At 33.8% G+C, this 8,281-nt stretch overlaps 2 non-coding genes across 2 annotated transcripts; both read left to right on the top strand.

The window, feature by feature from the left end:
• The first annotated feature begins 858 nt into the window (after positions 1–858).
• Positions 859–935, top strand: Mir210 (microRNA mir-210). The gene has a single exon (NR_036386.1). It is a non-coding gene; the product is annotated as a microRNA mir-210 (primary transcript).
• Positions 936–7,137: 6,202 nt separating this feature from the next.
• Positions 7,138–7,220, top strand: TRNAS-UGA. Its single transcript has one exon. It is a non-coding gene; the product is annotated as a tRNA-Ser (tRNA).
• The last annotated feature ends 1,061 nt before the right edge of the window (positions 7,221–8,281 follow it).

The following is an 8,281-nucleotide window of genomic DNA, read 5'->3' on the forward strand; positions in this document are numbered from 1 at the left end:
TCTACAAACAGATTCATAACTATTATTAATACCTGGAATTTTTTATCAGGCCTGTGAAATGCAATATATTTGACCGGTACGACGTCTTAATATCAAGACTCTAATAATTATAATAATATCGATCACTAAATAGGAGCGCTAAAAACAAAAAAGTACCATAGCGCTCACACAATCTACAGAATGCGAACTTGAAACATGAAAGACATAATTCTGTTTTACATCGAAACTGATAGGCCGACACTTGCAAGCTTTGACCATGGACACCTACTTCGAACTTTGACACGCTCATGACAGAAGTAGTCTTAGCGCATGTCAGTATGCACGTATGCATGTGATGAATGTAACGGATATCATTACGCTGTAGGGGCTGTGGGTCCTATAGACTAGTACCAGTCACAGAATCCGTTGTTTTTATTTATTCTTTTACCTTTTAATTTCTTTCAACCCAGATAACTTTGTGGAAGACTACTCTAAATAATCAAAAATTATTTTCAAAAAATGGACAATGTGAAATAACTATCGCGCATCATCGGCTAGAGGTTTTCTTGTTACGTCAAAACTTGTTATCTAAGACTCTACTGGAACATGATAGGTCTGGAATCTGTCCACGTGCTACTCTGACAGATCCTGCTGAACTATACGAAATAACAGTCACCCATTGGTCAGAAGTTATGTTACGTCATGCCATCTCGCCCTATACTGGAACCTGATTGGTCACTCGTCTTGTAAACAGCGACTGATCTTGCTGAACGATATGAAATAACAGTCACCCATTGGTCAGAAGTTTTGTTACGTCATGCGATCTCACCCTATACCGGAACCTGATTGATCAGTCGCCTTATCAACATACCCAGCTCTCTCGTTAGTTGCTGTCACGCGGCACAAGAGAGCAATCATGTCTATACACTCTTGTGCGTGCGACAGCGACTGATACAGGGCTCCCTTTCATCTGTGTTTACCATGACAACGAGAAAGCATCAGATGCACACAGCACACTACGATGACCATTTACCGAAGGGCGTGTCTGTATCAGTTAGCCGACATGTATGATCATGGACGCTACCATCCGACCCATATAAAACAGTTACTTAAAGTAGTAAAGTATTTTACAATTGAATTTGTTTTAAAGAGTTTTGGTAGAGCATAAGACTGGAGTCCATACAATCAACCACGCTCTTTTAAAGATGTCATCTGGGTGTTATGAATTGACCGACGATAGTTGTTAAATTTAGCAATGAGTAAATTGATACAAGTCTACAGACTTTACGATTTTACATCATTTTTATTGAGCGGGTAAAAAGAGGTTTTGAAAAAGAGAAACAAATTATGTGAAGTTTACATCATTCACCCGAGTCGGCCTATAGTTACCGTTAAAACATAAATCGTTAAAACGGAAATGGTTTTTGTATGTTCAACATGATGCAAAACAGACTTATTTCTAATCTTGTGTACCTGTATAAACATGTATAAATAGTTGCGATTGTGTTACTCGCTAATTTGTTTGTTTTTATCTATTTTTTTGATATTTTTAAAGTTAATTTTTATGCATTTTTATTCACGTCATAAATAGTATTTTGAAAAAAGAAGAAGCAGTTTTAGGACAAAGATTTATACGTATATTCATTCTATTAAAACGATTAACAAATTTGTATTTAAACTTGTATATAATCATATTCGTCAGTCCACTAGTCGACCTTCTTTATAATATATTCTTGATATTCTTGTTCGCTTTTATTTGTACTGCCCTCTTATATACATGTAGATACATTTTTTGCTGCTGCTGCAGAAGTGTAATTCTCTTTTTTTCCTTGTTTATATTAATGTTCGATGTTGATTTTATTTGCATAATAATTGTTGATCTTTTTATGTATTGGTGGCCCCTTTTTATAAGCTCTGCTTTCTCCGGGGTCACCAAACCATCATTGTGTTATTCTAAATTCTTGATGTCACTTATTTTGATTGTATATTTTGATGGTTGAACAATAAATGAAATTGAAATTGAAATAATATTATTGTACCCTCTGACATTTGCGTAAGTTTACACAGGAAAAAACATAGTTCAATCATGATGCATTTTTGTAATCCCGTAGTCCAGAAATATACATCTTCAAAGTCATATTTTGTCAGAAGACCAAAATCCAAATAATCTTAATGAGACTTTCATGTAATTTTCAAATCCACAAACTGACATTATGTTTACAGACTAAGAAGTTATTGCACTACACCCCCGTACAAACTAGGGGTTCGGGGGTTCGCGCGAAGTAATGCAAAAACTAATTGGCAGGACATTTGTTGTAGTCTAGAATTCACTGAGATAATCATTGAGCAGGACTTTAGAAGAAAAAAAAATTAGTTAAAGGGGACTGTCCCTTGTATCTTTCCTTTACAGGATTATGTTCAAAATTACACGATCTCATTTTTTATCAGAATATAATGTTGATGAAATAAAATAAGGAATCAACCGCTCAAAAATGACTAATCACGTTATCATATTTCAATATTGATGCAGGGCTGCAGTGTGTGTGTTCGCAAAGTACAGAGCTAATGATAAATATAAAAATAGAAAGGATGAACTTTGTCCGAGTAAACATCGAAATCATGTTCATCTTTCCTGTGAATGTCACGTGTTGTCTTACACTACGTGAGGACAATGGGTGGTGACTTGTGTCAAAAGGGACACGGGGGCATTTCCGGGAAAGGTAGAGGGAGGAGGGGGATAATGGTGCTTGCCAGAATATCAACTTTCTAGTTTGTACACAAGCCTAGTATACATGTAGCTAAATGGGAGTTTATACAGTGTTTTTAAACCAATCAGTCGGTCAACTAATAAATCAGTCAGTCAATCACTCAATCAATCAGTCAGTAAGTTAAAAGACGAAGTGACTGGCGTTTCGACTCTAAGTCAATCATTCCCAATCCCCCTTCTACTTCAGGATTGTGACAGATGTTTCGTTTCACCTTTTCTTTTTTTAGAATTCCATAAAAATGTGTAAGCCAGTTTATACGTTTAATTATTTTAGAAGGGATCGGAACTGCCGTGGCAGTATGTACTATCTGAGACATAACTAAATGTTTAATCACAACAAAGTTTCCGTACAATGTAAGTTTTCTCATTTTCCATAAATCCAAGGTATTCTTTTTTTTCTACTTTACTTTCCCAGTTTAAATTTTGAACGTCTAAAGAATTTTTACCTACATGTATACCAAGACCTTTTATAGGGTCTTCGGTGAGATATAAATCTTCAAGTTCATCGTCATTCATATTAAATTTCATATGATTTAATTTGGTCCAGTTCATTTTTGGTCCCGCATGTTTTCCAAACATTTCTACTTCTTTCATCATTTCTTTAACAAATTGAACAGATCTAGTAATAATCGTTGTCTCGTCTGCATATAATATTCGTTCAGTATAATTAAATGTAAACATTATGTACTGTGTATTAAACTATCTTATGTATTTTTTGAGAGATGTACAATTTTCTTTATATTTTGATATATGTAAATCAATGAAGCTGTATGTTTGTTTGTTATATATTTCGTCCTTGTTTTCACGAAGTGACGGTAGTGAGGAAAATCATAACGCAAAGTGAATGAAATTTTTTTTCACTACCGTCACTTCGTGAAAACAGCGACGATTTTGTACTGAATGAATGCAATAAAACAATACTACAAAACAAAAAATATTGAATGATACGTATATCTTTAATATCAGATTGATCTTCATTGAAGTCTGGGACTTGGATTCCCTCTATTTTGGCGTTTTGTTTAATTTCAATTGCTAAAACCTCTGCAATTATTATAAATAAAAGTGGAGAAAGTGGGCAACCTTGCCTAACACCTCTTTCTATTGCGAATTTCTCGGATATCCAACCAAAATTTAAGACACGACCATGAGCACCATTATATAACGTTTGAATCCATTTTAAAGACGAATTTTTAAATTTATGTTCCTGTAACAAGGACAATAAAAAAACATGACCATTCATAAGTATTTAAGAGGTGAACAAAGGGCTTGGACAATTTTGTTTAAATATTGGATCAAGAAAATTGGGGATTTGCCTCTGTTTGCATTTTAATTGCAAAGAGAGCGATATTTATCGTATTTGTAGAAAAAAAAACAGTTACCTAACTGTTATGTTGACATGTTTTGTTGTTGAGCTGAATTAAAATATATTGATATGTGATTAAAAATGAAACGATTTGGTATAATAGCAATATTACAAATATGAATGAGTTATTGTATTTTCCAAACTAGATGAGAAACAATATTTTTAAAGTGAAACAAGTCTCGGTAAACGGTATCTGGAAAGAAGTTGATTACATTTGTATCAATTTTCAAAGAAATGAATTACTTTCCGCCTTCAAATTGACAAAGTTACGTAATAGGTTACAATATGTAAATAGTCTATCGTCTGCAGTGGAATCCAGTACAATAAAAATGGTAACAGGTGACTCCATTGGTGTAGCGGTCATGAGAGCCAAACACTATTATAATTTGATGTTAGAACAAAATAGAAAGGATTTGCCGTGCATTTATTTTTGGAACGCTTATTTTGATTTACCTAATGAGTTTAACTGGAAGACGGTGCTTCATTATAAATTTTACTTTATAAATGACAACAGAATTAAGCAGTTTAATTTTGAATATATTCATAGCCGGAATATTGCCCAGTAAAAACAATTTATGTAAATGGATTAAAAATAATAATCTATGTGATATATGTAAGATCCCAGATACGACTAACCACCTTCTCCTGGCATGCAAGAAGGTTTCGCTTTTTTGGAAAATTGTATCCAAATTAATCGATACTTTGTTTAATTCAACAAAAAAAATTGGAACGAAAAAAATATTTTAATAGGTATTGAAATAGAGAGAAAAGAAATGAATCTTGTCAATCCCATTTTAAACTTTGCTCAGATTATTATATATATAGAAACTATATCAGAGAATGTTTTGGAAGTGAAAAGCACAGGATATATGCTGTATATTTGATAAAAGAATAAATGTAGAAATTCGCACCTATCTCGATATGAAATGTAATCAAAAGAAATTCGATACAAACGAAGTTACAAAAATGTTTTCATTATGTCACATTAGTTTCATGTTTTGTACTATATGATATGTTACAATTATTGCATGAATTTTGTATTTAAACACTGTTGTTAATAGCTGTTGTTTTATGATATGAACAAATAAAGTTCCTCGAAAGAGGATAAATAGTAAAAAAATCCGTCAGTAAGTGAATCATTCAATCAATCAATCAATCAATCGGTCATTCAATCAGTCATTCAATCAGTCAATCAGTCAATCATTCAATTAGTCAGTCAGTCAATCAGTCAATCAATCGGTCAATCAATTAGTCAGTCAATCAGTCAATCACTCGATAAATCGGTCAATCAATCAATCGGTCAGTCAGACAATCAATCAATCAATCAATCAGTCAGTCAGTCAATCAATCAATCAATCGGTCAATCAGTCAGTCAGTCAGTCAGTCATTCAATCAATCAGTCAGTCAGACAATCAATCAGTCAGTCAATCAGTCAATCAATCAGTCAGTCAGTCAGTCAATCAATCAATCAGTCAATCAATCGGTCAATCAATCAGTCAGTCAGTCAGTCATTCAATTCATCAATCATTAAGTCAATCAATAAGTATAGGTTATCCAATCAATCAGTTTCTAAATCAAAAAGACAATTTATTATGCTAACAATATTATTTTTCATCATATTAAGACAGTAGAATAAAGTATTGAAAAATAATATCGCGCACCTCGCTTTCCGAATGTTGATGTAACTAAAGAAATCATGAAGGAGGCGGGGATACAGACACCCCACCGCCCCCCCCCCCCACCCCGCCCCCGGCTTATACGCCTTTGGTAAGTATGACGTTTCGAAAAGGGATGATATCATGTTCAAGATCATGTCACGTAACCCATGTAAACAAAGCGATACAACGTATGCTTAATGATTTATTTCTCAGACTGGGAAGTGTTGGCGCAATTTTCTGAAGTTTGCAATTGTATTGAATAGAAGGTCAAAGGACTTTATATTAGTCTCAGTAAATATTTCTAGGGTAAGGGTCATGTACAATTTCCCAATCAACATTATTTCATGATTCGTGTAGAAAAAGAAGTTAATTATTTATTATTAATCTTTTTCTTCTTCAATCGATTAAAAATATATGATAATCTCGCGTGAGAGAATGTCATCAATATCACTGGTGCTAAATATATTTATCGGTGATAAACCAGGATGTATTTAAAGATTTAATTTACTTTTTCATAAAATGGTGAATTTTGACAGAATTATTATGAGACCTTGAGTGTGATTGATGCTATGCGTGTAAGTGATTTGTTTTCATTGTGGTTTGAACAAAACTAGCTCCGAGAGCAGGCCAGTCAAATATATGGCTGTACACAAGCGAGACAAAAAAAAACGTGTGAAAAGGGTAGTGTATAATTTGCAATAATTAATTTCAATGGCAGGCCTATCTATTTTAGCAAGTAGTTTTGTAGAGGGTATTATTTTAAGATCTTGATTGGGGTTAAAACGCTTACCTACAGAGATTCTAGCAATTAGCCTTTCTGAGAATGTATTTGTCGTATTAATACCAAAAAAAAAGAAGAAGTGGGACAGAGAATCTCGGGATAGTTATTTTCTTTAAAAAGGAGAGCCCCTCCACTTTTTCCTTAAATCATTTGGCAGATCAATGATGATAACGAAAGGCCCTTCTCCTTTTTCAAAGAAGAAATGGAAAATTGGGTTTTACTTTTTGGAAAAAGAAAAGGAAAAATGTTCACAAAAAAAAAACTACATCTGGATACGATTCTAATGGTCCAGATCATGAAATATTGCGTTAACCAAATGAGAAATACACCCCCCACTCGCCAGAAAATCCACTCAACCTGAATGTAGCCATAATCCATTGATGTTTTAGTAAAACTTTTGTTGGCTTTGACTATTTTTTAGAAAAAATCGAATGTTCATATAACTCTACCTTCCATATGAATACACACTCCTGTTAGTGTTAACAAGTTCCGAGGTTAACAAATCAGATTAAAGGGTCAATCGTATAATCACCTTCGATATAATAATGGTAAATATTTTTCAAATAACCCCTGTATGAGACATGCGGAAGCTGTGATGGCCGAGTGGTTATAGGCGTTGGACTTGAAATCCAATGGGATCTTCCCGCGCAGGTTCGAACCCTGCTCGCAGCGTTATCCTTGTATAGCGCTTATAGAGACTTCGGTGGTAAGCGCTTTATAAGTAACGTTTCTATTATTATTATTATATACATGTATATTCCGTCATTAATAACTAAGAAAATGAAAGTTTGTGGCATTTTCTATGTAGATCTAGGACAAATTGGAGAGGAGCTCGCCAGAAAAGTTACAGAGTTGCCCATTTGTCTATGATTTATTGCATCTTCAAAATATCTTAACTTCCTTTATATTTTTCATCAGATTTTTTCTCAAACTTTCACCAATTCGTTTCTCTCATTTTCCTACTTTTATTCAAACCAACTTATATTAAAACCAACTTAATATCAGGGTTGACTTCCCCTTTAACAGAAGAATAAAGACACTCGATCTAGGTTCCATTGATATGTGATATACTTGCGGTTAATTTATTAATGCTATAAATCCCACGCGATGGACACACAATACTCAATAAATCTTAAAGAGAGATAAAATGATAGGCATAAAATTAGAAATTTGATCAAACAAACATTGCATAGGGCCCAGTGCAAATAGATAATTTTTCGTAATGTAATCAATTTTAATGCACAAATCTTTGTTAAGTGACTCGCTAAAATCCCAAACATTAACTTTTGCTGGGTAGGACAAACGTTATGAATTGTCCTACCTAACAACACATAATGCATGCAGTTTGTATTCTCACTATTGAAATACAATTATTTGTAACAGGTTAATTCAATAATTTGAAACGAAGCAACACTTAACAAAGATTTGTGCATTAAATTATATTACATTACGAAAATGGCCTATTCAGTAATAATTAGAATTGACATAGGAATTTAAATCAGATATAAAACAAAGTGTCACAAAGCATGTTATACAATTATTCATATTCATGATGCATATGAACGATTAAGAATATAATTTTCTGTTGCCAGTGCAACATACAAACCGAAGCCTAATATGCAAAGAGAGATTATACATAACACATCAAACTTGTATATATATACAGGCGCGTACGCAGGGGGGGGGGGGGGGGGGGGGGGGGGGGGGGGGGGGGGGGGGTTTGGGGGGTTTAA

The sequence above is a fragment of the Strongylocentrotus purpuratus genome, unplaced genomic scaffold (assembly GCF_000002235.5).
Source record: "Strongylocentrotus purpuratus isolate Spur 01 unplaced genomic scaffold, Spur_5.0 spur5_scaffold_18, whole genome shotgun sequence".
Classification (NCBI taxonomy): Eukaryota; Metazoa; Echinodermata; class Echinoidea; order Camarodonta; family Strongylocentrotidae; genus Strongylocentrotus; species Strongylocentrotus purpuratus.